The following is a 27,809-nucleotide window of genomic DNA, read 5'->3' as shown; positions in this document are numbered from 1 at the left end:
CACCAGAAGAAAGTGAATAATAAAAATTAGACCAGAATTAAATGAAATAGAAAACAGAAAAACAATTGAAAGAGTTAACAAGACCAAAAGGTGGTTCTTTGAAAAAAAAAACAACAAAATTGATAAATCATTGGCCAAACTGACAAAAAAAAAAAAAAAACAGGAGAGGAAGCAAATAACCTGAATAAGAAATGAGATGGGCGATATTACAACAGACCCAATTGAAATTAAAAGAATCATATCAGACTACTACGAAAAATTGTACTCTAACAAATTTAAAAACCTAGAAGAAATGGAAGAATTCCTGGAAACACACTACCTACCTAAACTAACACAAACAGAGGTAGAAAAACTAAATAGACCCATAACAAAAGAAGAGATTGAAAACTTAATGAAAGAACTCCCAACAAAAAAAAAAGCCCTGGCCCAGAAGGCTTCACTGCAGAGTTCTACCAAACTTTCCAAGAGTTAACACCACTACTACAAAAGGTATTTCAGAGCTTCGAAAAGGATGGAATACTTCCAGACTCATTCTATGAAGCCACCCTATCCCTGATACCATAAACCAGGTAAAGATGCCACAAAAAGAGAAAATTACAGACCTATATCCCTCATGAACTTAGATACAAAAATCCTCAACAAAATTCTAGCTAATAGAATTCAACAGCATATCAAAAAAAATAATTCACCATGACCAAGTAGAATTCATACCAGATATGCAGGGATGGTTCAAACATTAGAAAAAGAATTAATGTACTCTTTTTATCATATAATAAAAAAAAAAAAATTTTTTTATTATGTAAATAAAAGACAAGAACCACATGATTTTATCAATCAATGCAGAAAAGGCATTTGACAAAGTTCAACACCCATTCATGGTAAAAACTCTCAGCAAAATAGGAACAGAAGGAAAATTCCTCAACAAAATAAAGGGTATTTATACAAGGTCAACAGCCAACATTATCCTAAATGGAGAGAGCCTGAAAGCATCCCCCTTGAGATCAGGAACCAGACAAGGATGTCCTTTATCGGCACTCTTATTCAACGTTGTGCTGGAGGTCCTAGCCAGAGCAATTAGGCTAGATAAAGAAATAAAGAGCATCCAGATTGGTAAGGAAGAACTAAAAGTATCTCTATTTGCAGATGACATGGTCTTATACACAGAAAACCCTAAAGAATCCTCAGAAAAACTACTGAAACTAATAGAAGAGTTCGGCAGTATATCAGGATACAAGAGAAACATAAGAAAAATCAGTTGGATTCCTCTACACCAACAAAAAGAACATCGAAGAGGAAATATACCAAATCAATGGCATTTACAGTAGCCCCCAAGAAGATAAAATACTTAAGAACAAATCTTATCAGAGACTTAAAAGACCTATACAAAGAAAACTACAAGACACTACTGCAAGAAACCAAAAGAGACCTATGTAAGTGAAAAAGCATACCTTGCTCATGGATGTGAAGACTTAACATTGTAAAAATGTCTATTCTACTGAAAGCGATCTATAGATACAATGCAATTGCAATCCAAATTCCAACGACACTCTTTAACAAGATGGAGAAACAAATCACCAACATCCTATGGAAGGGAAAGAGGCCTCAGATAAGTAAACCCAACCCACTGCCGTCGAGTTGATTCCGACTCATGGCGACCCTACAGGACAGAGGAACTGCCTGGTAGAGTTTCCAAGGAGCACCTGGCAGATTCGAACTTCCGACCTTTTGGTTAGCAGCAGTAGCACTTAGCCACTACGCCACCAGGGTTTCCCCAGATAAGTAAAGCATTACTGAAAAAGAAGAACAAAGTGGGAGGCCTCACTCTACCTGATTTTAGAACATATTATACTGCCACAGTAGTCAAAACTGCCTGGTACTGGTACAACAACAGATACACAGACCAATGGAACAGAATTGAGAATCCAGACATAAATCCATCCACATATGAGTGAGATTTCAACTCACTCCAACAAGGCTGGCATTAATCCAAAAAACACAAAATAATAAACATTGGAGAGGTTGTGGAGAGACTGGAACACTTACACACTGCTGGTAGGAATGTAAAATGGTACAACCACTTTGGAAATCGATTTGGGGCTTCCTTAAAAAGCTAGAAATAGAGCTACCATACGATCCAGCAATCCCACTCCTTGGAATATAACCTGGAGAAACAAGAGCCTTTACATGAACAGATATATGCACACCCATGTTCATTGCAGCACTGTTTATAATAGCAAAAAGATGGAAGCAACCAAGACACCCAACAATGGATGAAAGGATAAATAAATTATGGTATATTCACAAAATGGAATATTACACATTGATGAAGAGCAATGATGAATCTGTGAAACATTTCATAACATGGAGGAATATGAAGGCATTATGCTGAGTGAAATTAGTCAGTTGCAAAAGGACAAATATTGTATAAGACCACTATTATAAGAACTCAAGAAATAGTTTAAACAGAGAAGAAAATATTCTTTGATGGTTATGAGAGGGGGAAGGGAAGGAGGGAAAGGGGTTTTCACTAATTAGATAGTAGATAAGAACTATTTTAGGTGAAGGGAAAGACAACACACAATACCTGAGAGGTCAACACAACTGGACTAAACCAAAAGCAAAGAAGTTTCCTGAGTAAACTGAATGCTTCGAAGGCCAGTGTACCAGGGGCAGGGGTTTGTGGACCATGGTTTCAGGAGACATCTAAGTCAATTGGCATAATAAAATCTATCAAGAAAACATTCTGCATCCCCCTTTGGAGAGTGGTGTCTGGGTTCTTAAATGCTAGTAAGTGGCCATCTAAGATGCATCAATTGGTCTCAACCCACCTGGAGCAAAGGAGAATGAAGAACACCAAGACACAAGGTAATTATGAGCCCAACAGGCAGAAAGGGCCAAATAAGGCAGAGACTACATTAGCCTGAAGCCAGAAGAATTAGATGGTGCCCGGCTACAACTGATGAGGGTCCTGATAAGGAACATGACAAAGAACCTCTGAGGGAGCAGAAGAGTACTGGGATAAAAAAAAAAAAAAAAGTTTTTTTTTTTTTTTTTTATGCAGACCCCAAATTCTCAGAAAAAGACCAGACTTAATGGTCTGACTGAGACTAGAACGACCCCGGAGGTCATGGTCCCCAGACCTTCTTTTAGCCCAAGGCAGGAACCATTCCCAAAGCCAACTCTTCAGACAGGGATTCGACTGGACTATGGGATAGCAATGATATTGGTGAAGAATGAGCTTCTTGGATCAAGTAGACTCATGAGACTATGTTGGCACCTCCTGTTTGAAGAGACGAGATGGTAGAGAGGGTCAGAAGCTGGCCGAATGGACACGAAAAGAGAGACTGGAGGGAAGGAGTGTGCTGTCTCCTTAGGGGGAGAGCAATTAGGAGTATATAGGAAGGTGTTTATAAATTTTTGTATGAGAGTCCGACCTGATTTGTAAACTTTCACTTAAAGCACAATAAAAATTAAAAATAAACAAAAAGAATGTATTATATAGACAAATTCAAAGAAGCAAAGAAGAGCCATCTATATTTCCACCTCCAAGTTTATAAGTGTCTTGGCATATTTTATACTTTCTTCCAATTCTTAAAGATTTTTAAATCATTTATTTAAGCAAGTATACATCCTTAAAAGAATTCAAGCAATGTGGAAAAGTCTGTACAAAGATAAAAGTGAAAAACAAAATTATTCTCCTAGAATATGGCCACCAGCATGTTGGCAAAGAGCTGGACCCCAGAGTCAGGCTGTATGCCTTCGAGGCCCACCTCCTTCCTTCATGTTGTCTGTAAGCAGTTCCCTTCACCGTGCCTGTTTCTCCATCTGTAACGAAAATGATGATGACAGTCCCTACCCTGCATGAGAATATGGTTGAGAATACGTGAGTTAATCTGTGTAAAACACTGAGAACTGTGCTTGACATATGGTAAATGTCAGATATGATTGTCATTACTCCAGGCATCTTTCTATGGATGCACAGAGCTGAAGGATGGCAAGCTAGTAAGAAATACTGTTATAAAAATTGGACCATTCTATTGATTCTATTTTGTATTCAATTTACTGTATTTAATTTGATTTGAATTTGAAAATGAAGTACAACTAAAAGGACAGTTAACTTGAAATAAGTGGTTCTTTACCACAAGAGGTATTATTTTCACAAAGATCCCTCTAAAGTTAAAAAAACAGATGAAAGAAAATAAAGTTAGAACCATTTTTTAAAAATAAAAAAAGAAAATACTCTTCAAAACTCTCAAATTCTTAAAGAAAAAAAAATTACCCAAAAGCCTTCAAAACAAAAATAATAGAAGAGGTTACCATTTATTGAGCATGTACTACATGTCAAGCAGGGCAACCTTATGAGGTAGATGTTATTATCCCATCTTCCAGGTAAGGAGATTGAGACCAGCTTGTAAGTGGCAGAATTAGGACTGATCTTTCCATTATGAAACGAACAAACAAAAAAACAAAACCTCTTGCCATCTAGTCGATTCTGACTCATAGCAACCCTACAGTACAGAGCAGAACTGCCCCATAGAGTTTTTCAAGGTTATAAAGCTTTACAGAAGCAGACTGCCACATCTTTCTCCTGCAGAGCTGCTGGTGGGTTTGAACTGCTGACCTTTTAGTCAGTAGCCAACCACTATACCACTAGGCTCCTTCCCTCTCCATAACGGGTGCATGTAAAACAAGAGAAGGTCTGAAAATATCACACAGAAACAGTTTATAAGCAATCATTTTATCACCATTGCTCCCCAAGCTGCCAAGAGTCTCAACGCTGATTTTCTACGTTGAGACTGTGCCCAGTCCTTCAAGGTTGTGGAAGGAAGCAAACAAAAGCAACCCACATGTATGCGATCCTAAGTAAGCAAGGCATTGCATAACCAACCAACTCACCCCCAATCATCCACCACAGGCCAGATCTTGTCAGGCTGAGCTAGGAGGCAGAGGTGGGGAGCTCTAAGTTAAGCAGTCAAGGAAATGTCCTCAACTCAAGTTATTGTGTCTGAGAGATTAACACACACACACAGACACAGACACACACACACACGGGAATGGCTTAGTTCTGTCACCTTAGGTCTACTGAGGAGAAACCAGGAAGAAATCATTTCCTTGACGCCCTAAGTGGTATAAGGAAGCTTTCTAGGCTTAAATGACAATCCTTAAAAGCAGGCATTTATATATACCACAGATTTGGAAACTTTATAATGCCTCTGATTATGACTAGCACACTGCAGAAACTTAGGTGTTCACTCAGCATCCATTAAGCACCTGGTACACCAGTAAGGAAGGACAGGACCACTTACAGACTCCCAGGTTAGGAAAGGGTACAGAGAAGTAAACTATCAATGACAGCCAGGAGATGCACAGCAAGTCCAGTCATTCCTGCCCCAAACACACACCTCCAATCCATTCCCTTCTCTTCATCTCCAGGGCCACTACCTTAATTCAGGCCACCATCATCTCTCTTACAAAATGCTGTAAGAGGTCCCTAATTACCTTCTTGGATCAAGTCTCTACATAGCCACCTGAGTCATGCCATCCTCCTGCTTACAACCTTTCTCCGGTTTCCTACTGTACATTAAATCCAAGCTTCACCTCGCTCTGAGAGCTCTGCATACCCCACAGCTTTCTTCTCACTCATTACCCCTCAGCCCCATGGGCCTACTTTCAGTTCCTTAAGCAAATGGTACCTCTCCCAAGCAAGTGGTACCTTTCCCGCTTCAAGGCCTTGACACATGCTGTTTCTATGCCTGAAATGCGATTCCTCTGTTCTTTACATGGCTGCTACTGCTCGTTCTTCAGGTCTGAACTTCAATGTCCCCTTCCACGGATGGCTTTGAGCAAGTATCTGCCCCCCTCTTCCTGCTACCACTGGCCTCCTGATCACTTACACGCCTCTATTTCCTTCCTGGTACTTGCCATGATTTGTAATGATTCATTTCCTTCTACTTACTATCTGCCTCTCCCACAGGACCATAAGGTCCACAAGAACAGAGCCTGGTCTGTGAATGCCCAGTGCCTACTGCATGGTTACCACTCAACAATCTGGTCGAAGAGCAAATAAGTTTTCAATAAAGTGCTGAAGGGTGTAAAGAGTTGTCTTACACCAAAGAACTTTGCCATCTCGGCATAGTTAATACCAATCACACAGTAAAAGACTTCATTCAACAAGTCACGGAATAAAGGGTGAAAGCTGATGGCCATAATAAGGAGAACAGGAACACTTAAGTTCAGACATGGTACAAGATGGAGCTTTTTAGGGGTTTGCCTCGCTCACGGCCATGCAGAAAGTACTTCCTTAGATTTTACCATGTACACAAAACAAAACCAGAATCTCGTTAAGTTACTGAAGGTATCGATGAGGAATCACTTTCTTGTTTATCACTATGACCCTAGCACAAAGCACAATGTCTGGGACATAGTAGGCATTTTGCTTGTCTTTAAGAGGCCTGTAGTCTAGAATGGCAAATTACAGCCAGCAGGCCAAATTTGGCCCACGGCTTGTTTTTTTTTTATAATTTTTATTGTGCTTTAAGTGCAAGTTTACAAATCAAGTCAGTCTCTCACACAAAAACTCATATACACCTTGCTACACACTCCCAATTACTCTCCCCCTAATGAGACAGCCCGCTCTCCCCTCTCCACTCTCTCTTTTTGTGTCCATTTCGCCAGCTTCTAACCCCCTCCACCCTCTCACCTCCCCTCCAGGCAGGAGATGCCAACATAGTCTCAAGTCCACCACTTGTTTTTATAAATAAAGTTTTACTGGAACACTTATTTGCTCATTCCTTTACATAATGTCCGTGGCTACTTTCGTACTATATAACATTAGAGTTGAACAGCAACAACAGAGACCATATAGCTTCAAAGTCTAAAATATTTACTATCTGGTCCTTTATAGAAAAAATTTGCTGACTCCTAGGATGAAAGGCAAGTTTGTAAGAGATGGCAACAAAGTAATTGATCAACATCAAATGACCACAAGCCAGAGAAATCAAACATGGTAAATCATACATGTTTTGGGGAATTTGAAATAGACTACCAGATGGTGGGGAGATGTCTCTAAGTAACACCAATGCTCTATTCATTTGGGGCTGGTGCCTTCTCAATTGTTTCACAACTGCGTAATTAGAGAAGATACACGATTTCAAATATGTGTGGTCCAGCACTCCATTATTCCCACTTCATGTGAGGATATGATGTCTGCGCATCTTCTAACACAGCCACATGCCAGTCCTTGCACTATTTCAGCATCAATCCATGCGCTTATAATCACAGCATCAAAAACACAAGTGAATATTCTCATGGACACCAGACTTTCTGAAGCCATGGAGGCTGGATGAACCCTGAAACTACTGCCCTGAAATTATCGTTAAACCTTAAACAAAAAAATATCCCCAGAAGTCTCCTTAAAACCAAACAATATTTTAGCTTAACCAGTTAAAAAAAAAAAAAAGTATGCCTTGAGTATTATTCTCTTTTAAGAACTATAAGGGATCAAACTGACAACAGCAACTCGAAAGACTAGATAGGAACTTTAGGGGGCAGTGAGTCTATGTTAATGAAGGAAGAAAAATCCAGCAAAGGAGGGTGAGAATGGCTGTACAACTTGAAGAATGTAATCACTATTACTGAATTGTACATGTAGAAACTGATGAATTGGTGTATGTTTTGCTGGGTATATTCTCAACAACAACAAAATAAAATTAAGAAAAATACAATATATGCAAAAGATTTATTGGAATTTTTTTTTTTTAATCATCAGTGTTATACAGCATTTAAGGATTTTTATGGTTACATGGTATTTAGAAAACGTCCTTAATTCGGTTTGATATAGAATAACTAAACTGGTTAGTTTATTTGTGTAGGTTTCAATGGATGTGTAAATATCTTACTGTTTAAAATCCACACTGTGTACTTTCCAAATTTGAAGTCTAGTTTGACTTCAGTGTTATAATGAGTATTATTAATCTCAACTAGCTTGTATTTTTATATTTAAAAAAAGTAAAAAATCTTCCTGAGTACTAATAAAAACAGCCTTAATTCAACTCAAATCCGCCTACACCCTCATTCAAGCGTTCCAATCCTCAGGGAACTCTTTATTTCACGCATTATCATAGGAGAGGAGACAGAAAAGGTGGCGGACTTGGAGAGGCTCAGCGGTGTATCCGGTCATGCAGTGAATGACTGGTGGAGCAAGTGTTTCGATCAGGTCTTTGTGACCACAAGTCTCTCATGATTTGTCACAGAGTTGTTCAAAGGGGAAGAAAAGTTGTATCGGGGCCCCGGGATTATGCTCAAAATTCCCCACCTACACTTTCTTTAATATCATTCTCTCTTTCTTCCAACAACAAAAACCAAACTGGCAGCATGAAAATGAGCTGATTCCTTTCAGAGGCAGCCCCTGAGCTCAGAGAAGGGATGGTTTGCAAATGAAATGGGAGAACGGAAACTTACCGCTTTAGATCCATTGTACTTTCCCGTGCCTCAGTAAAGGTAGGATTCCACCTCTCTCCTATGAATCACAGCTGCCACAAAATCTAGTCTGTGTCCGTCTTTTCCCTTTAAGAGCCCTTGTTGATCTATACTATGTGCCAAGGAGGATCTCAAAAACCACCAGCCTACCTGAAAGTCCTGGGTGGTACAAATGGTTAGGTGCTTGGCTACTAGCTGAAAGGTTGATGATTCGAATCCACCCAGAGGCACCTCAGAACAAAGGTCTGGTGATCTGCTTCTGAAAGGTCATGGCCATTGAAAATCCTGTGGAGCACAGCTCTACTCTGACACACATGGGGTTGCCATAAGTTGGGGTCAACTCAGGGGCAAGTGGTTCTGGTGGAACACAAAAGTCAGTGCTTTGTGCACTGAGGACAACAGGCCCTGGGCAGGTTCTGTGACAAAGGGCGATTTTAAAAAGGTAGTAGTTCCTCACCCCATCTAAGCTTTCCCTAGTAATCCACATCCAAAGCTTCTGTGGCTTCAATGAAAATATAAACAAATTCTCCTGAAACTCAGCCATGGTACCTTTTTATATGCAAAGATGCTTCAAAGTTAAATGGACACTATGTAGGAATGATGCGTACACCAAGTGTAGGGGCACTGACTTGCTATCTCTTCCAGACATTGCCATGGTTTCATGAATGCCTGGGACTATTCAAAATAGCCTTACCTCTCATTCCATCTGGAAATTTAACACCTTCACACATTCTGGGTCCAAAAATTCTATGGGACAAGGGCCACAGGCTGATACTTGAATCACTGTCCCCTCTGCTGTATTTAAAGTCAGTTCAGAGGGCTCAACTGAGATTATAAACTCTCCTAAGACAGCAGAGTTCATACTCTAAGTTACAGACCAAGATTATACTGCAAATACGTGGTTAATATTTCATACGTCTCTTGGAGATACTTGCGTTTGGCTTGAAAGATCTGTAGTTTCCTCCACATAGTACCTAGTCCTAACTACCTGTTCTGGAGTGTCTCTAAGCTTCTCCTACATAGCTGATAGGTTTAAGGACTTATCATCATCATGATTAAGCCCTTAACATAGGGTTTCTGGAACTCCAAAGGTATTCCTGGGATGATGATTGTGAGCACTTAGAGAGGTGACAACATATTTTATATGTCAGATACTATGCTAACCACTTGACAGTCATCTAATTTCATCTGTTGAGGATCAAATTATCCCCATTTTGCAGATGAAGAAGCTGACAATAAGAGATCTTTGCCCAAGTCATTAAGTCATATAAGTGACCAAGTCACATAGGTGGTAACTGAAGTATAATTCCTTGTTGAAAGTCCACGCCTTTAGTTACTACACTCATTGCCTTAATTCTATCTTATCACATCACTGTGGGGTAAGCAGAAGACTAAGTCTCCAATTTACAGCTGAGGAAATAAATAACCAAGACACATACAGTGAAACCTATACTGGAGCTAGAAGCGGCACCTAGTCATCCTGACACTCTGCAATGTCTCCACTCAAGGGTTTGACCTCTGTGGAAGCTGATGGAGGAGGAAGGGCATACAACGGTGGCCACTACTAGCCAGCATGCATTCACCCTTCCAAAAAAATTTTCTCCACTATCACCTAGACTACGGTTTCTGATCTTATATGAAATGCCTTTTGCCAGCTGTGTATTTGAGGGGTGGGGTCATCCTTACAGCTGCCTGGTTTCACGCTCCATTTCTCATGAACAAGGCCTCCTGCCATTTATCCCAGCCATCCCAAGACTGACTTGGCCTGGTGGTCTTTGGCAGTGCTCCTTAGAGGAGCCCCTCAGAGCAGCAAGACTGAGCAGTTCATCTGCCAACTTCTTTAAATCTGACTATGGAGTCCTACAGACTTTTTACTTGAAAAATCATGACTTAAAATATACGATAATCATTGCTATAACCCTCCCTTTTATTACATACTAGGGAAATAAGAAGGACTCTGGATGGTGCAAACACTTTGCGCTCAACTGCTAAACCAAAGGTTGTTGGCTCAAACCCACCCAGTGGCACCATGAAAGAAAGGCCTAGCAATCTGCTTCCATAAAACATTACAGCCAAGAAAACCCTATGGGACAGTTCTACTCTTATAACACATAGAGTCACCATGGGTCAGGACCAACTTAATGGCAATGGGTTTTAGGGAACTAAGAATGAGAGATCATGTGACTGGTCCAAGCTCCCCTAGTCAGGCAGGGCCTAGGAGGAAAATGGCGGTCCACCCAGTGTGTAGGCAAAAAGGAAGTATTTCTACCACAGAAGATTCAAAAACAATAACAAAACCAACAAAAAGTTGTAGGATTTTTATTATCACCATGAATGGACAATGCCAGTGATAAAATACTTTCCTTCCACCAAAAGATTTTTGTTACAGTTACTGTTCAGTTTTAATATCACATAAGTAAGTTTGGCGCAGTGGTTAAGAGCTAGACTGCTAACCAAAAGTTTGGCAGTTCAAATCCATCAGTCGCTCCTTGGGAACTCTATGGGGCAGTTCTACTCTGTCTTATAGGGTTGCTATGAGTCAGAATCGACTTGATGGCAGTGGGTTTGGTTTGGGTTTTGAAGTTTCAAATAAGGAGCCCTGATGGTGCAATGATTAAGCACTTGCCTGTCCATTCAACCAGCTCCTGTCCCATTCTGCCTTCTCATCTCACCTCTAGACAGGAGCTGCCCATTTAGTCTCATGTATCTACTTGATACTCTTCATGAGTATCATTTTCTGTCTTATAGTCCAGTCTGTTCTTTGTCTGAAGAGTTGGCTTTGGGATGGTTTTAGTTCTGCGTTAACAGAGAGTCCAGGGGCCATGACCTCTGGGGTCTCTCCAGTCTCAGTCAGACCATTAAGTCTGGTCTTTTTACTAGAACTTGAGTTCCACACCCCACTTTTCTCCTGCCCCGTCAGGGACTCTCTGTTGTGTTAGTTGGAATCAACTTGATGGCACATAACAAGTTTCAAATAAGCACATTTTTTATTAGGTATTCTTTGATAAACAGTGAATTCTCTGGAAACAATTCCGAGAACTCCTGTTTATACAGTCCACCCATCATCACGCCAAGATTCAGCTGCATGTGTTTGTTGCAAGAGTAAGTTTATAGGATTTGTTCAAACTCGCGTCCTGTGTAGTTAGTGTCTCCAACCCCCTAGTTTTACATCTTCCTGCATTCATATAGATTTGAAATAAACAACTGTAAAGACCAGAAAGAGTGAAATAAAATGTAAAACAATCAACCAACACTTACTTTAATTCTATCAACTTCTGTGACCACTTGGCCTTTTTTATTTGTACTTAAACTTTTCAACATGAAACATTCAGCAATATCCTATTTGTCTCCAAAAATTCAAAATGAACTCAAGTTCAGTAAAAGAAAATGTCACTGCCTGGGTTTCTTTTCTATTATTATTCATTTCATTTCATGATTGTTACGAAAAATAGTTTTGTACTGTAGAGGTTATTACTGTTAGCTGTTGTTGAGTTGGCCCCTGAGTCACGGCGACTCCATGCACGACAGAATGAAACGATGCCTGGTACTGCACCATCCTCATGATCAGTTGCAGACCACAGTGTTGTGACCCATAAGGTTTTCGTTGGCCGATTTTCAGAAGTAAATCACCAGGCCTTTCTTCTTAGTCTGGAAGCTCCACTGAAACCTGTTCAACATCATAGCAACAGGCAAGCCTCCACTGACAGGCAGGTGGTAGCCGTGCATGAAGTACACTGGCTAGGAATTGAACCCAGGTCACCTGCATAGAAGGCAAGAATTCTACCCCTGAACCACCACTGCTCTCTCTCCTGTAGAAAAGGGGGTGTAAAGAAATGACCTAAAATGGCTTTTAAGTTCTCGTGGTATACCACTGCTGCCTGGTCTCTCATTCCCAGGCTTTACTGTGTTCCCCGTATTACACTGCTTCATGTGAGGTTTGAAAATGTGAGAGGACCTTCTGAATCTTTAATTCTCACAGAGGATGTTACAGTCAGATACTGTAATCTGTTAGTCTATGTCTATAAATTCAGAATCCTCCTCTCCCCCGTGACTGCCTCCACGAAAGGAAAAGCTGTAACTAGCTTTTTTTGTACATTGTAAAATTAAGACCTGAAAGACCATGTTTTCCATCTTATTCTAATTACCCCAAGGTAAAATATGCTACTTTTTGTGGTTTAACCGGGTTATAAGACTTACTTGCAGGGAATAACCTGAAGAAAACAACAACTGGTATTTAATGTAAATAAGGCCAGCCTGCTCAAACACGGAAGTTGACTAAGGCAGGCCTTGTACAAACAGCTGTGATCACCTATTTGGATTTACATTGTAAGAGAAAAAAATAAACCCATGAAAGTATCCAACATTTACTAAAACACTCCTCAAAATATTTGGGGTTTTTTATGAAGTGCCAATTAAGCAAATTTTCTATTTCAGCTCTTAAACAGGCCCTCAGGAAAAATAGCAATTCATTCTAGAACTTTTTTTTCTGTGATATTTTCTCCTTTCAATCAATATTCACTTCCCTTTAAAATTTCTGTGTACCTTTTTGGGAGCACTGGCACACTATGGTGAGGGCTTGAGTTAGCAACATCAGCCCCCATGTAGATCATTTGTGTAAATCATAACAAATTATGGATGACATTGTGAAGAATGGGAATCCCAGAACACTTAATTGTGCTCAGGCACAACTTCTACGTGGACCAAGAGGCAGTTGTTCTAGCAGAACAAGGGGCTACAGTTTGGTTGAGAATCAGCAAAAGTGTGCATCAGGGTTGTGTCCTTTCACCATACTTATTCAATCTGTATGCCCAGCAAACAATCTGAGAAGCTGGACTGTATTAAGTAGAATGTGGCATCGGGATTGGAGGAAAACTCATTAACAATCTGTGTTATGCAGATGACGCGATCTTGCTTGTTGAAAGCACTTACTGATGAAGATCAAAGACCACAGCCTTCAGTATGGATTACTCCTCAACATAAACAAATGAAAAATCCTCACAACTGGACTAATAAGCAACATAATGATAAACAGAGAAGAGACTGAAGCTATCAAGGATTTCATTTTACCTGGATCCACAATCAATGGCCATGAAGCAGCAGTCAAGAAATTAAAGTATTGAACTGGGCAAATCCACTGCAAAAGACCTCTTTCAAGTGTTCAAAAGCAAAGATGTCACTTTGAGGGCTAAGGTGCGCCTGATCCAAGCCACGGTATTTTCAATTGCCTTGTATGCATATGAAAGCTGGACAGTAAGGAAGACTGAGAAAGAATTAAGACTTTTGAATTATGGTGTTGGCGAAGAATACTGAACATACCACAGACTGGCAGAAGTACAAACAAGTTTGTCTTGGAAGTACTCCCAGAGTGCTCCTTAGAAGCGAGGATGGTGAGACTTCAACTCACACATACTTTGGACATGTTATCAGGAGGGACTAGTTCCTGGAGAAGGACATCATCCTTGGAAAAGTAGATGGTCAGTGAAAACGAGGAAGACCTTCAATGAGACAGACTGACACAGTGGCTGCAACCATAGGCTCAAACCTAACACAGATTGCATAGGACCAGGCAGTATTTCATTCCATTGTACACAGGGTCGCTACGAGTCGGAACCAACCGGAAGGCACCTAAGAATACCTCCATACTTACTTCCCAACATGCGTGCACGCGCGCGCACACACACACACACACACACACGGCATGTAGTATAGAGAGAACTGTTTTAACTCTGAAGTGAAATAAACTTTAAAATAATCAGCCGAAATATGTTTGAATATTTTCTGCTCTTTCACATTCTCCCTTCTCCACAGACCCATACTTCAACCCCCATCTTCCTACAAAGTGAAAACAATTTCCTTGAAAGCAACTGGACTCTAATAATAAAGAAAATGTAACTTCTTTAACCCTTTTGTTATCATAATACTGTTTAAAATACTATTAATAAGACAATTGAAGCCTCTGGGTGGTGGAAATGGTTAATATTTGACTGACAACTCAAAGGTTGGCGGTTCGAGTCCACCTAGAGATACCTGGGAAGAAACCAAAACCAAAAACCAAACCAGCTGCTGTCATGTCAATTCTGGCTCATAGCGACACTTGGAAGAAAGGCCTGGCAATCTACTTCTGAAAAATCTGCCGTTGAAAACCCCATGGGGGGCAGTTCTACTCTGACACATGTGGGGTTGCCATGAATCGGAGCTAACTCGACAGCAACTGGTGATTACTAAGACAATTATAATCTTTTATAATATAAAAGGTGCTACTAACCTGAAAAATTACCCCCAAAATAAGTTGATTTAGGTGAAGGCACACTATAGAACTCTGAGTTGATTCAGGAAGTTCACTCTTTCATTTATGAGACAGGGATCCCTGTGGTTGTCTCCCCTCTAGGGCCTGGGAGGAAGAAGGCTCTTAGCTGAGTTGCCCAGAGGACCTCTCGCCCCCACCCAGGCCATCTACCTCGGCTCCCATCTGCAAACCTCAACTGCCCACAAATAAATCAATGCCAGCAATAAATTCCCAACTGATAGCAAAACTAACTGGCCTGAATTTTATTTTGACATATTAATTCTCCTGACTTTCCAGCGTTCTTTAAAAGAAAAAAAAAAAACAGAGGGAAAAAAATGGACTTAGTCTAAGAATAATGAGAAAAACATCAAGAACAAATAAGGGGAGAACAACAAGTGCTGGCAAGGCTGCGGGGAGATTGGAGCTCTTATGCACTGCTGGTGGGAATGTAAAGTGGTACAACTATTACGGAAAATGATATGGCGCTTCCTTATAAAGCTAGAAATAGGAATACCATATGATCTAGTAATCCCACTCCTAGGTGTATATCCTAGAGAAGTAAAAACTATGACACGAATAGACATATGCACACCCATGTTTATTGCAGCATTATTCACGATAGCAAAAAGATGGAAACAACCTAAGTGCCCATCAGATGAATGGATAAACTGTGACACATACACACAATGGAATATGTGCACCAATAAAGAATAATGATGAGTCCACAAAACAGCTCACGATATGGATGAATCTGGAGGACATTATGCTCAGTGAAATAAGTCAGTCACAAAAGGACAAATATTGTATGAGATCACTATTACAAAAAGTCAAAAATAGGTTTACACACAGAAAGAAACTTTCTTTGATGGTCACCAGGGATGGAAGGAGGAGGGAGGGAAAATCACTAACTAGATAGTAACCCAAAACTCACTGCCATTGAGGTGATTTCAACTCATAGCGACCCTATCAGACAGATTAGAACTGCCCCATAAGTTTCCAAGGAGCGCCTGGTGGATTCAAACTGCCGACCTTTTGGCTAGCAGCCATAGTTCTTAACCACAAGTGTTAATTCTAGTGAAGGAAAAGACAATAAGCAATATGGGGGAAGGCAGCACAATATGACCAAGCAAAGGAAGACACTGAGAGGTACACAAGAATAAAGGGCAACTGTGGTAAGTGTAACACATGTAATCCTGCAATGACAGTAATAATAAACAATAATTTGTGAGTGGGTACACATGCAAATATGTATGCAAATAGGTGAAGGAGGTCATCTGGGAGTACACCCGCCTGTATATATAGGTAGGGTTGTAGATATTACTACGTACATATTTGTACATGGTGCATGTATATTCATCTACATATATATAACAGAGCACATAGGGGGCACAGTTATAGAAACTACTTAGATATCAGAATTGAACTACTAGGCTTGAAGGCTAAGGACCATAGTCTTGGGGGGACATCTAGGTCAACTGGTAAAACACAGTTCTTAAAAACAATGTTCTACATCCTAGTCTGGTGACCAGTGTCTGGGATCTTAAAAGCTTATGAGTGGCCATCTAAGAAGCAACTATTGGTCTCTTCCCAACTGGAGCAAAGGAGAATGAAGAAAAATAAGGCTTAAGGAAGCAATTAGTCCAAAGGACTAATGGCCCACATGAACCACAGCCTCCCCTAACCTGAGACAAGAAGAACAAGATGGTGCCCGGCTACCACTACCAATCACTCTGACCGGAACTGCAATAGAAGGTCCCGGTAAGAACGGGTAAAAATGTAGAACAAAATTCATATTCAAAAAGAAAAGACCAGGCTTATTGGTCTGATAGAGACTGGAGGAACACCTGACACTATTGCCCTAAGACAACCTCCTAACCTGAAACTGAAGACACTCCCAGAGGCTACCTTACAGCCAAATGATAGGCCTAGAAAATAAACAATAATACCCATGAAGAATATGCTCCTTAGAATAATCAACTATACAAGACCAAAAGGACAACATTTGCCCAAAATCAAAGACGAGAAGGCAGGGAGGGACAGGGAAACTAGATGAATGGAAACAGGGAACCCAGGGAGGAAATGAGGAGAATGCTGACACATTGCAGGGATTACAACCAATGTCATGGAAAAATGTGTGTATGAATTGCTGATTGGAAAACTGATTTGCTCTGTAAACTTTCACCTAAAGCAGGATAATATGTTTAAAAAAATTTTTTTGAAGAGAAACAGGTATAAAAAAGAATAAATGAACAGTTTAAATAATCTACCAATCAGCATAGCTAAACCATGAACAGAACAAAACACCTACATACTGTACAACCCAAGAAAAATTACTTAAAAGCCTTTAAATGCCACATGGATTGAACTTTAGGTATCTAGAGCTCATTAAAATCTTTTCAAAAGCATTTTTAAAATGCACACTGAATAGGCTACATTCTGGATTTAAACAATGTTATCTTTTCAGATGAAGTCTCCAGGAAATGAAAACAGTGAAAAATCTCAGCTGATAACCCAAAGCTTAGAGGTTCAAGTCAACCCAGAGGCATCTTAGAAGAAAGGCCTGGTGGTCTCCTTCTGAAAAGCCAGCCTTTGAAAATCCTGTGGAGCTCGGTTCTACTCTGACACACACGGGGTCACTATGAGTAGGAGGTGATGCGAAGGCAACTGGGGGTGGTGGTAGCCCTCCAAGTATTTCAGAGTTGCAACACATACACTTTCGTCATATCTGTCAATGAAAAGCCAACCTGCTCAAGACTTGGTGTTTGAGCCACAAAACAAGCCACTTCCAAATACTCACTAATAAGTATAGAAAATACTCATTAGCCAGGTCTATATGGCAGTTCAGTCCGTGGACTCATCACTGACTACCACCTCAGCCAATATCAGTCACACCTTTTCCTTTTCTCCTCCATCTTAGAGACCTGTCTCTGGCAAATCTGCATCTTCGTTTTCTTAACAAAGTTCAAACTGGAGGCACCAAATCCAAGGCTGTACTAACACTTGAGGCAGTCAACTCTGTGTATGTGTGCATTTACTATGGAAGGGTTTGAACATTATGTTTGCCCTGGTTCAAACATTAGTAACTTAGGCTACCAATGAGAGAGCAATAATTTTGACTGAAGTTCAAATTTTATAGTCTAGACCAATTACAAAACCTGTTGCTGTCGAGTCAATTCTGACTCACAGCTACTCTATAGAACAGAGTAGAACTGCCCCATAGGGTTTCTAAGGAGCAGCTGGTAGATTCAAACTGCCAACCTTTCAGTTAGCAGTTGAGGTCTTAACCATTGTGCCACCAGACCAACTATAAAATACAATTACATTGAACATATTCTGAAATGAGAATCAATGGCTCTCAAGAAATGGCAGTAGTAGGGAAGATGTGGATCTGAGAGATTATTTGGGTTGTCTTCTAAAGCTACTGACAGATGGTTTCTGTCGTGCTCCATTACCGGAAATTATTAAGGTTTCACATCTGCATTAGACCTTAGAGAAGTTATATCCATCTGCTGTGCGTCATCCACCATCTGACCCTGCCTATCTCAGGCTCCACCTCCCCTTTGCTCCAGTCACCTTCCGCCCACACACTGGCCACTCACCCGGGCAAAAGGACACTTTCACTCCTTTTCCAGCCCTCAGATGCCGATGTAATCGCTTTTTCATTTGCACTCAAACAACTGACTGCCTGAACCATTCTCTGCATTCTGACTTGTAGTTGTTTTTCTCTCTGGAGGGACTGCATACTCTGTGTAGTATCGGTCCATCTTGAGAACTCAGGGATTAAATAACTCAAATACTAAATAGCAAGTCTTTTCATAGGCAGTTAAAAGGAGATTCATTTTTAAAAATGAAATACACCTGAACATTTCATAAACTGAAAATGCTATAGACAACTGCAACACTTCATAAATGAGAGCTGTCCTCATCTGTATGGTGCCTGAGGAGCATATTTGCTCTTTGGATCACTAGGAACAGTTAGCATTTACTTGTTTTTTTGTGTAGTATAATTTTTTTTTTTTTTTTCTTTCAGGAATCACCTTTAGCTTAAATACTTTTTCCACCCTTTATCACATTTAATTCTCCATAGGAGTGTGAATAAAGGCTTGTCACTACCCCCATTTCAAGGAGGAGAAAACCAAGGCTGAGTTATGTGGACTGCTTGAAGTCACATAGCTGGCTGCTACACGCTAAAACTGGAAACAATCTGAATTCTCCAGTTGCTCATTTCACTGTGCCACAATGCAGCACCCCTGGCATGCCCAGAGGGCATTCAGGGGAGTGGCAAAGAGTATGGGCTCTGGAGCCACACTGCTGCCAGGTAGTAGTTGTGCGACCACGGGAAAGCTTATTAAGTAACATTGCTATGTCTCAGTCTGCTCATCTGCAAAATGGATAAAGAATAGTGTCTGACTCAAAGGAAGGGTGCAAAAAATGCTGTCATTGTTAGCTGCCGTTACGTCAGCTCCAACTCATGGTGACCTTATGTATAATAGAAGGAAACATTGCCAGGCCCTGTACCATCGTCATACCACCATTGGTATGCTCAAGTCCCTTGTCATGCATATTGCGTCAATCTACCACATCAAAGGTCTTCCTCATTTTTGTTGACCTTCTACTTTACCAAACACGATGTCCTTTTCTAATGACGTGTCCAAAGTTAGCTGTTGTTATTCTTACGTGACAGGATTAAACACTAGGAGTAAAAATATGTGACCAAACTGACACCTCAGGAAGTAGCTGAGACCTTACTACAGGCCCATGCTGGGGCTCAAATTCACCTGCCTTTGTTAAATCATTGATAGCCAGGGGAACACCATGCTGGTAACCTACAGTGGTTGGGGCCGCAGGAAAATGTCACCCTAGTAGTGAGAGAGACATTAAATATTTCACTCTAGCAGCTGCTCAGAACAAAGCAGCTGAGGCGTATCCATTACCTTCTTTTCCAGATCTCCTGCACAAAGGAAAACATGTCACAGAAGCTCAAACTTGAGACTTTAAAATATAACATCAACAAAGTATCTTAGAGTCAGTATCTTTGTATAATAAAGAAAGTGGGATTTTTCAGAAACGGAAAGTGTTATTTTTCAGAAACAGAAACTCCCTTTACACCTGACACCTGTGCCACAATATACAGTGTCTCTCTTGCCAACAGGAGACACGCTATACCAGCCAGCCAAAAATAGTCTCGGGGTGTTTATCAACAATGTGTAATTGGACATTGGAGACCCCAGAGCTGAATGTATTCATACAATCCCAAATAACACTCCCACCAGAACTGCTTTATTAAATTTTTTTTACAATAGCATCCGATTTCAACATGAAATTCCATGTGCTACATAACTATGTCAACATTTGGGGAGGGAAGGATTATAACAGAATGAATCTTCTCATTTTTTTTTTTCTCCCAAGATAAAAATTCTTGATAAAATTTCCTACGGTCTTGGCAATTTCACATCGAGTTAATTCTTGATTTATGTGTTTAATGATTGATCTGTTCATTATCTGTAGCTCCCAGGCCAGTCTCCCTCCCTGGGAGCTCAGCCTCGCCTGTTTACACAGGCAGGTTCCCAAAGGCAGTTTTTAACTTTCGGCCGTTTAAACAGTGGGCAGAGGCGGTCAATAATAGAATCATTTCCGGGCCTCAAGAGAATTCCCCTAGAAGTTCTCATGATCTCTATATATCCTGACAATGCTATGCCAGTTACACCCAGTCCCCACCAATAACACGGAACAGGCAGAACAGCGCCCGCCACCACAGACTTCCATGTGCTCAGGCCTTGTGTTCGGCAGGCAAGACCTCCCATCAACTTCCCATCACCTGGAGTCAGAGCAGAAATCACAAACTGGCAGCTGAAGGCAACCTGTACATTGCTTGGCTCACCTAGGGGTTTCTTGTTTGTTTAAATGTAATTAGGGGCATTAAAAAAAAATCTGCCTATAACCTAGATTTCCAAACTTCCTTAAATTGGGGACATCTGGGCAACACCTGGGCAAGACCACCGTCAGTGAAAGCTGGGTAGTGACTGCTCCCTTTGAGAAGTCCCGTGCTCCACTAGTGGCCACAATCCCCACCCCCAGCCACTCTGCCCCTCCCCAGCCCTTGTAGTAATTTGAATTTGGAACGTCAGTCAAGTACCATTACTATTCTGATTTTACAGGAGTCCCAGGGTGGTGCAAATGGTTAAGTGCTGGACTACTAGCCAAAAGCTTGGTGGTTCAAACCCACCCAGAGGCCCCCCGGGGAAGACAGGCCAGATGATCTGCTTCTGAAAGGTCACACCCTTGAGAACTCTATGGAGCAGTTTTACTCTGCACACATCGGGTCACCATGAGTCGGAACTGACTTAACAGTAACTAACAACAACATTCCGGTTTTACAGACAAGGAAACTGAGGCTTCCTCAAAGTCACAGTAAGTGGCAAGCTGAAATCACAATCAATTGGTGTTTCTGATTGCCGCATCTGTATGAGTCGAAATCAACTGGATAGCAATGGGTTTTTGGTTTGGTTGTTCACTTGACCCCTTTAGCAAGGAAACTAGCAGATATAAGGGCAGGATAGGCACATTCGAGTAATTTTCAAATTCTATATTTGCAAAAGAGAAGGCCTCTCTCTAAAGTTAATCAATATAGATATGTTTACTGAATGAGAATATAACATAGTCACAAATCTGCCATAAACTCCTTATAAAGATAAAGGAAAGAGCATCTGTGCAACCAGGAACGTTTTCCACATCTAGGAATTTTTTTTTAATACGTTCTTTGCCAGATTTGCCAATTGTTAACATTTTACCCCATTTTTTTACCCTTAGCTCTCTCATGCATATACACACACGCATGTGCACGCACACATACATACTACACATACATGTCCTTGTGGCAGGTGCCCATCATTTTTTTATAATTTCTGTACTTTATGACAGTAAGAAGATATTGCAGACTCAAACTGTATCTCTCCTTCCCCAACCTTGTAATCAGTCATTTCTTCCAGTAGCCCTGGCTCCTTTTAGTGGGGAATGGTTCTAAAGACCAAGATCTGGGCTCTAAATGCGCTCATTGCTACTGGGTGTCTTTGCTTCTAGGCCCTTTGGAGGACAGACCTAAGTATTATATACATGTATATACATATATGCACACACATATGTAGAAACATGCATACGTACATGTTGCATAGGCATGCTTATACATACGGATACTTCAGAAATGAGTTCATATCAATAACTCCAATTCCAATTGAATTCCACAATGTTCTTGTTTGCCTTCCCCCATTTCAGTTGTACATGCCTTCTTCCTCACTGAGAACTCCAACTCCCCAAAACAATACATTTACTCATTTAACCCAGTGCCGTCGATTCGATTCCGACTCATAGCGACCCTACAGGATGGAGCAGAACTGCCCCATAGAGTTTCCAGGGAGCGCCTAGCGGATTCAAACTGCCGACCCTTTGGTTAGCAGCCATAGCACTTAACCACTACGTCACCAGGGTTTCCTTTACTCATTTGCTCAACGCTAAAATGCATCTAAAATTGTTACAGAACTGCTTTACCCATACCCAGTGCCATCGAGTCGATTCTGACCCATATCACTACATAAATCAAACATACTAAAATACTTTAGAAGCCCTGGTGGCACAGTGGTTAAAGCACTTGGCTGCTAACCAAAAGGTTGGTGGTTCGAACCCACCAGCAGCTCTGTGGGAGACAGCTGTGGCAGTCCGCTTCCATAAAGATTACTGCCTTAGAAGTCCTATGGGGCAGTTCTACTCTGTCACATAGGGTCGCTATGAGTTGTAATCGACTCAATGGCAATGGATTTTCCTTGGCATAATGTCCATGTAAAGAGGTGGCCCAATGTGGCAACTTGTTATGGACTGAATTATGTCCCCCCAAAACACGTATTGTAAATCCTAAACTCTATGCCTGTGGTTATAATCCCATGTGGGAATGGGTTGTCTCTGTTATGTTAATCAGGCAGGATTATGTAGGGTATATCTTGAGTCAATCTCTTTTGAGATATAAAAAAGATTAAACAAGGGAGCAGAGCAGAGATGGCTTACGATAGATGCCAAGACACATGGAAATCTCCAAGGAACCACCAGGCAGACGCTGAAGAGACAAGGACCTTCCTCCAGAGCCAACAAATACAGAAAGCCTTTCCCTAGAACCAGCACTCTGAATTTGGGCTTCTAGCCTCATAAACTTTGAGAATATACATTTCTCTTTGTTAAAGCCACCCATCTGTGGAATTTCTGTTATAGCCCCACTAGATAACTAAGACTGAATTTGGTACCGGCGGAGTGGGGTGCTGCTCTAACAGACACCTAAAACGTGGAACCAGTTTTGGAACTGGGTAATAGGCAGAGGCTAGAACAGTTTTAAGGTGCCTAACAGTAAAAGCCCAGATTGCCTTGAAGAGACTGTTGGTAGAATCATGGACATGAAAGGAGATTATAATGTGGGCTCAGAAGGAAGTGAGGAGAGCAATAAAGAAAGTCTGTCATCCTGGAGAATACATTTGGCGCCAGCAACAGAATATTGCTAGAAATGTGGTTGTTAAATGTGGTTCTGGAGAAACTTTAAAAGAAAATGACAAACAAGTGATTAGACAATGGAAGAAGGACGAAATGTTTTATGCAGTGGCCAAAAGAACTTGTCTGAATTTTGTTCAAATGTTTGGTGGAAGGTAAAACTTGCACGTGATGAACTTGTATATCTGGCTGAGGAGTTTCTAAGCAAGATCTTAAAAGGAGCTGCGTGGTTTCTCCTTACTGCTTATGGTAAAATGCAAGAGGAAAGAGATGGACTTAAAAATGAACTGTGTAAAATGAAAACAGAACTTAAAGATTTGGAAAATTCTGTTGTACAAATTAAGGACACGTGTCCTAGAATGTTCACCAAGGACAGGACGCGTGGCTACACAATCTTCTTTGTTAAAGAGATTAAGCCTGTGACTGATGGATCTAAGCAATGACTACAGCAGAAAACCCACCAGCTTAGACTGAAGGGGTCAGAGAAAGAACGAAAGGAAAGAATGCTCCCTGCTTCTTGGAATTCTACAGGCAGGAAACAGGCCAAAGGAGCTACATCGGTTTTCCTCCAAAAAAGGAAAAGAACCAGCCCTGGAGCAGCTCAGGGATCAACAGAAATGTTGGAAGGAGCATGGGAAGCAGCTGCCTCAGTCTCAAACGGGGGGGGGGGGGGGGGGGGGGCACGGCCTCTGGGGTGACAAAATGTAGAGCCAAGGCTTTCTAGGTTTCAAAGAGTCAGATCTTCATCAAATCGTTTCCAGAGTGTGGGGCTGCCATTCAGCTTGGCCAAGAGGATGGGGCCGCTGCCCAAAGTTGAGGGGCGGGGCTGCCATGTCCAAAGGCCAGAAGAATGGGGCAGCCACACAGTGGACTAAGAGAATGGGGCAACCCAAAGCCAAGGGAGCAGAGTTGGTGCCCCAGCGGGCCTGGAAGGTAGAGCTGAAGCCCAGGGCCAAGGAGCCTCCACCCAGAATCTAGAGAGTGTGACCAACACACAGAGTCTGGAGGGCAGGGCTGTTGCCTCGATGGTACCAAAAAACAGAGGTTTATTTTCAAGGCTTGAGGGCTAAATGTAATTTGCTCTGTTGGGTTTTGAACTTGCTTAGTGCCAGTTATTCCTTCTTTCCGTCTAATTTCTCCCATTTGTAAAGAAAACGTCTACCTTTCCACTGCTGTACTTTGGAAACAGATAATCTGTAATCTAGGTTTCACAGGTTCACATATGAAAAAGAATTTCACCTCAGGATGGAATATACCCAAAGTCTCACCCATATTTGATTTAGATGATTCAGAAGATGAGACTTTGGACTTGGAGTTGATTTAAGACTTTTGGGATACTGTGATGGTGTGAACGTGTTTTGCACGTGGCAGGGACATGAATTTTTGGAGGTGAAAGGGTGGAATGTTATGGATTGAATTAAACCAAAATGCCAAACCCGTTCCTGTCAAGTCTATCCGGACTGATAGCCACCCTACAGGACAAACTAGAACTGCCCCACACAGTTTCCAAGGAGCGCCTAGTGGATTTGAACTGCCAACCTTTTGGTTAGCAGCTGTAGCTCTTGGAACCACTATGCCACCAGGGTTTCTGGTGGATTGAATTAAGTCCCCCAAAAGTATTTCTTGTAAATTCTAACCTCTATGCCTATGGTTATAATCCATTTGGGAATGGGTTGTCTTTGTTATGTTAATGAGGCAGGATTAGTATAGAGTGTATCTGGCGTCAAACTCTTTTGAGATTTAAAGGAGATTAAACAAGGGAACAGAGCAGAGATGTTGGAAGATAGATGCCAAGACATGTGGTGATCTCCAAGAACCAGGAAGCAGAAACTGACAGAGGCTTCTTCTACTTCCTCTACAGCCGACAGAGAGAAGGCCTTCCCCTGGAGCTGGTGCTCTGAATTCCGACTTCTAGCCTCCTCAACTGTGAGAAAATAAATTTCTGTTTATTAAAGCCACCCATTAGTGGTATTTCTGTTATAACAGTGCTAGATAAGTAAGGCACAACTCAGTAAATATTTTCTCATTGGAGACAGAAAAGGGAGATTACTTTCTGAACCTTTGGTCTCTGAGAAGTATCTGGTAATGTATGTCAAGTGGCCTCAAAGAGAACCAGGAAAAAAAAATGTGTTTGGATGACTCAGAACAAATCTCTCACAGCTGTTGGGAAACCCGCTCCCAGTCCTGCCCTGCACAAGTAGATTTTAGTTCAAGGCTAATTTTCTCTTTCTCAACTGGTATTGCTACTATCCTCGCACTATCCCCACCATGTAGGACTGGTACGAGTTCCCAACCCACAGCCTCCTCTCACTCTGTCATCGGTACCCAAGCTCAAGGTACTAGAGAGAAGCCATCGCTCCAAATTCCAATATATAAGTCAGCAAAAATTAATGACTAAAAGTGATCCCCTCCCCCACAGTGATTTTAATTGGCACACAGAATGTAAATGAACAAAATTCAGTATAAACCAGTAAAACCATTTGCTGTCAAGTTGATTCTGACTCACAGAGACCCCATGCATGTCAGCAGAACTGTGCTCCACAGAGTTCTCAATGGCTGAGTTTTTGAAAGTGGATCGCCAGGCCTCTTCTCTGAGACGCCTCGAGGTGGACTCCAACAGCCAACCTTTTGGTTAGCAGCCAAGCCCTTAACCATTTGCACCACTCAGGGACTCCAAATTCAATATAGAAATCTAAATTAACAAAGTCTTAGGGGATTAGCGTTTAATAAACGCAACCCTGTGGGGTAAGGCCTGGATCGATGAGACATCTAAAGAGTGTCTCAGTACTGGTTCTCAGTCCAGCTAAGGAAAAGCCTTGCCCCCAAGAACCTACAGCCTGGAAACAGGCTGGCAGAGCCAGCTCCAGAGATGCCAAAGACCCCACCTCCCATAACCAGCCTGTCTCCACCTTCACCTTTTCTCTCTCAGCTTCCCAAACCTGAACACTGGTCTCCCTTGAGAGAAACAGAAGCTGGTGGCTTCTACACGATACAGTCCACGAGTAATGCACATCTGAACCTTAACCCCGGACTTCCGTCATCATCTTTTCCTCTTCATGAAGTTCTGACTTTGAAATATGGCTATACAGAATTCTGCTCTTTGTCCAACAAGCTGTTATATATTATAAAAACAAAGCTTAAAAGCCCAAAAGTTGTTTCTGGAAAGGGAAATACATCTAAAAGAAACAGATAAAACACACCTAAATTCTGTACTTAAGAATTCTAATTTCTCCTCTATAATTAAAAATTGCTTTTGTTCTCGAGAAAGCATTTACAAGGATCACTGTGTCTAACTGGAATAACATGTTCTAGAATTAGTGGTCACTGAGCACCTTTATTACTGAAAGTGGAAGAGGTCATAAAAATATCTTTGCCTTCACAGATGGGCAGCTTGCTAAAAAAGGTTTTTCCCCCAAACAAGAGAAAAATAGAAGACTGGTCGCTCCAAAAGGAGCCCTTGCGGCAGAACGGTTAAGCGCTCGGCCGCTAACTGAAAGGTTGGTGGTTCAAACCCATCAGCCATCCCACAGGAGAAAGGGCAGTCTGCTTCTATAAAGATTACTGCCTTGGAAACCCTATAGGGCAGTTTTACACTGTCCTACAGGTTGCTCTGAGTTGGAATTAACTCAACAGGACACAACAACAACAGTCAATGCAAAGGAGCAAACCAAGTCATCCGAACTCTTTTTTTTTTAACAGACTGAAGCTGTGCCATCTAAGCTTCAAGTAGCTTTTAGGATAAAATGCAACGGCCTCTCTGCGGGTTACTGAGCTAACAGGGTGTGGTGCAGAGTCCGCCACTCTAGGCCAGCATGGCCACCACTGGCCCTACAGCCTTCAGCAGGTCTCCGCACCCTCCAGGCTCAGGCTCTCATTGCTAAGTGAGGGTTCTTCACCACATCAGTGGTTCTAACACCTGACTACACATCAGAATCCTTTGGGGTACTTATTTTTTTATATATATTTATTTTATTTTTGTTGTTGTTGAGAACATACACAGCAAAACAAGCATCAGTTCCGCAGTTTCTACATGTAAAATTCAGTGACACTGATCACATCCTTTGAGTTGTGCAACCATTCTCACTCTCCTTTTCTGAGTTGTTCCTCCACCACTGACATAAATTCACTGTCCCCTAAGGTTCCTATCTAACATTTTGAGTTGCTGTTGGCAATTTGATCCCATATAGATAGATCTTAAAGAGCCATGGGGTACTTTTAACAACAACTAACTACCTGCACCTGAACCCAGGCCTACTAAGCCTGGACTGGGGGAAGGGGAAGACTGTCCTAGGGCTTCACTAGAAGGTGTCTGAGGTCTCCTCCAAGACTAAATTTCCTAATGTGTTTGTTGTTTGTAACTCTTATTTTTTCAGTGTCTAGTTTGAAGAACATTCTCCTGAGTGAGTCTTGCTCTCAGGAGTGGGACACATATTAAGAAGTATTAGAAGAGAAGAAAAGGCTGCTTCTACCCACTGATACTAAAGTGACGACAAATCAAAGATACTTACATTGAACAACA

General features: G+C 41.4%; 1 protein-coding gene and 1 non-coding gene across 2 annotated transcripts in view; both read right to left on the bottom strand.

Moving 5' to 3' along the window:
* The window catches only part of ATP8B1 (ATPase phospholipid transporting 8B1), a 144,379-nt gene that overhangs the window by 78,195 nt on the left and 38,375 nt on the right, over positions 1-27,809 (bottom strand). The gene's annotated exons all lie outside the window — the stretch shown is intronic.
* Positions 12,209-12,279, bottom strand: TRNAR-UCU (transfer RNA arginine (anticodon UCU)). The gene has a single exon. It is a non-coding gene; the product is annotated as a tRNA-Arg (tRNA).

Source organism: Loxodonta africana, chromosome 11, assembly GCF_030014295.1.
Source record: "Loxodonta africana isolate mLoxAfr1 chromosome 11, mLoxAfr1.hap2, whole genome shotgun sequence".
In the NCBI taxonomy this organism is placed as follows: Eukaryota; Metazoa; Chordata; class Mammalia; order Proboscidea; family Elephantidae; genus Loxodonta; species Loxodonta africana.
Note: the sequence above shows the minus strand (reverse complement) of the source record. Positions and strands in the feature narration are given on the sequence as shown.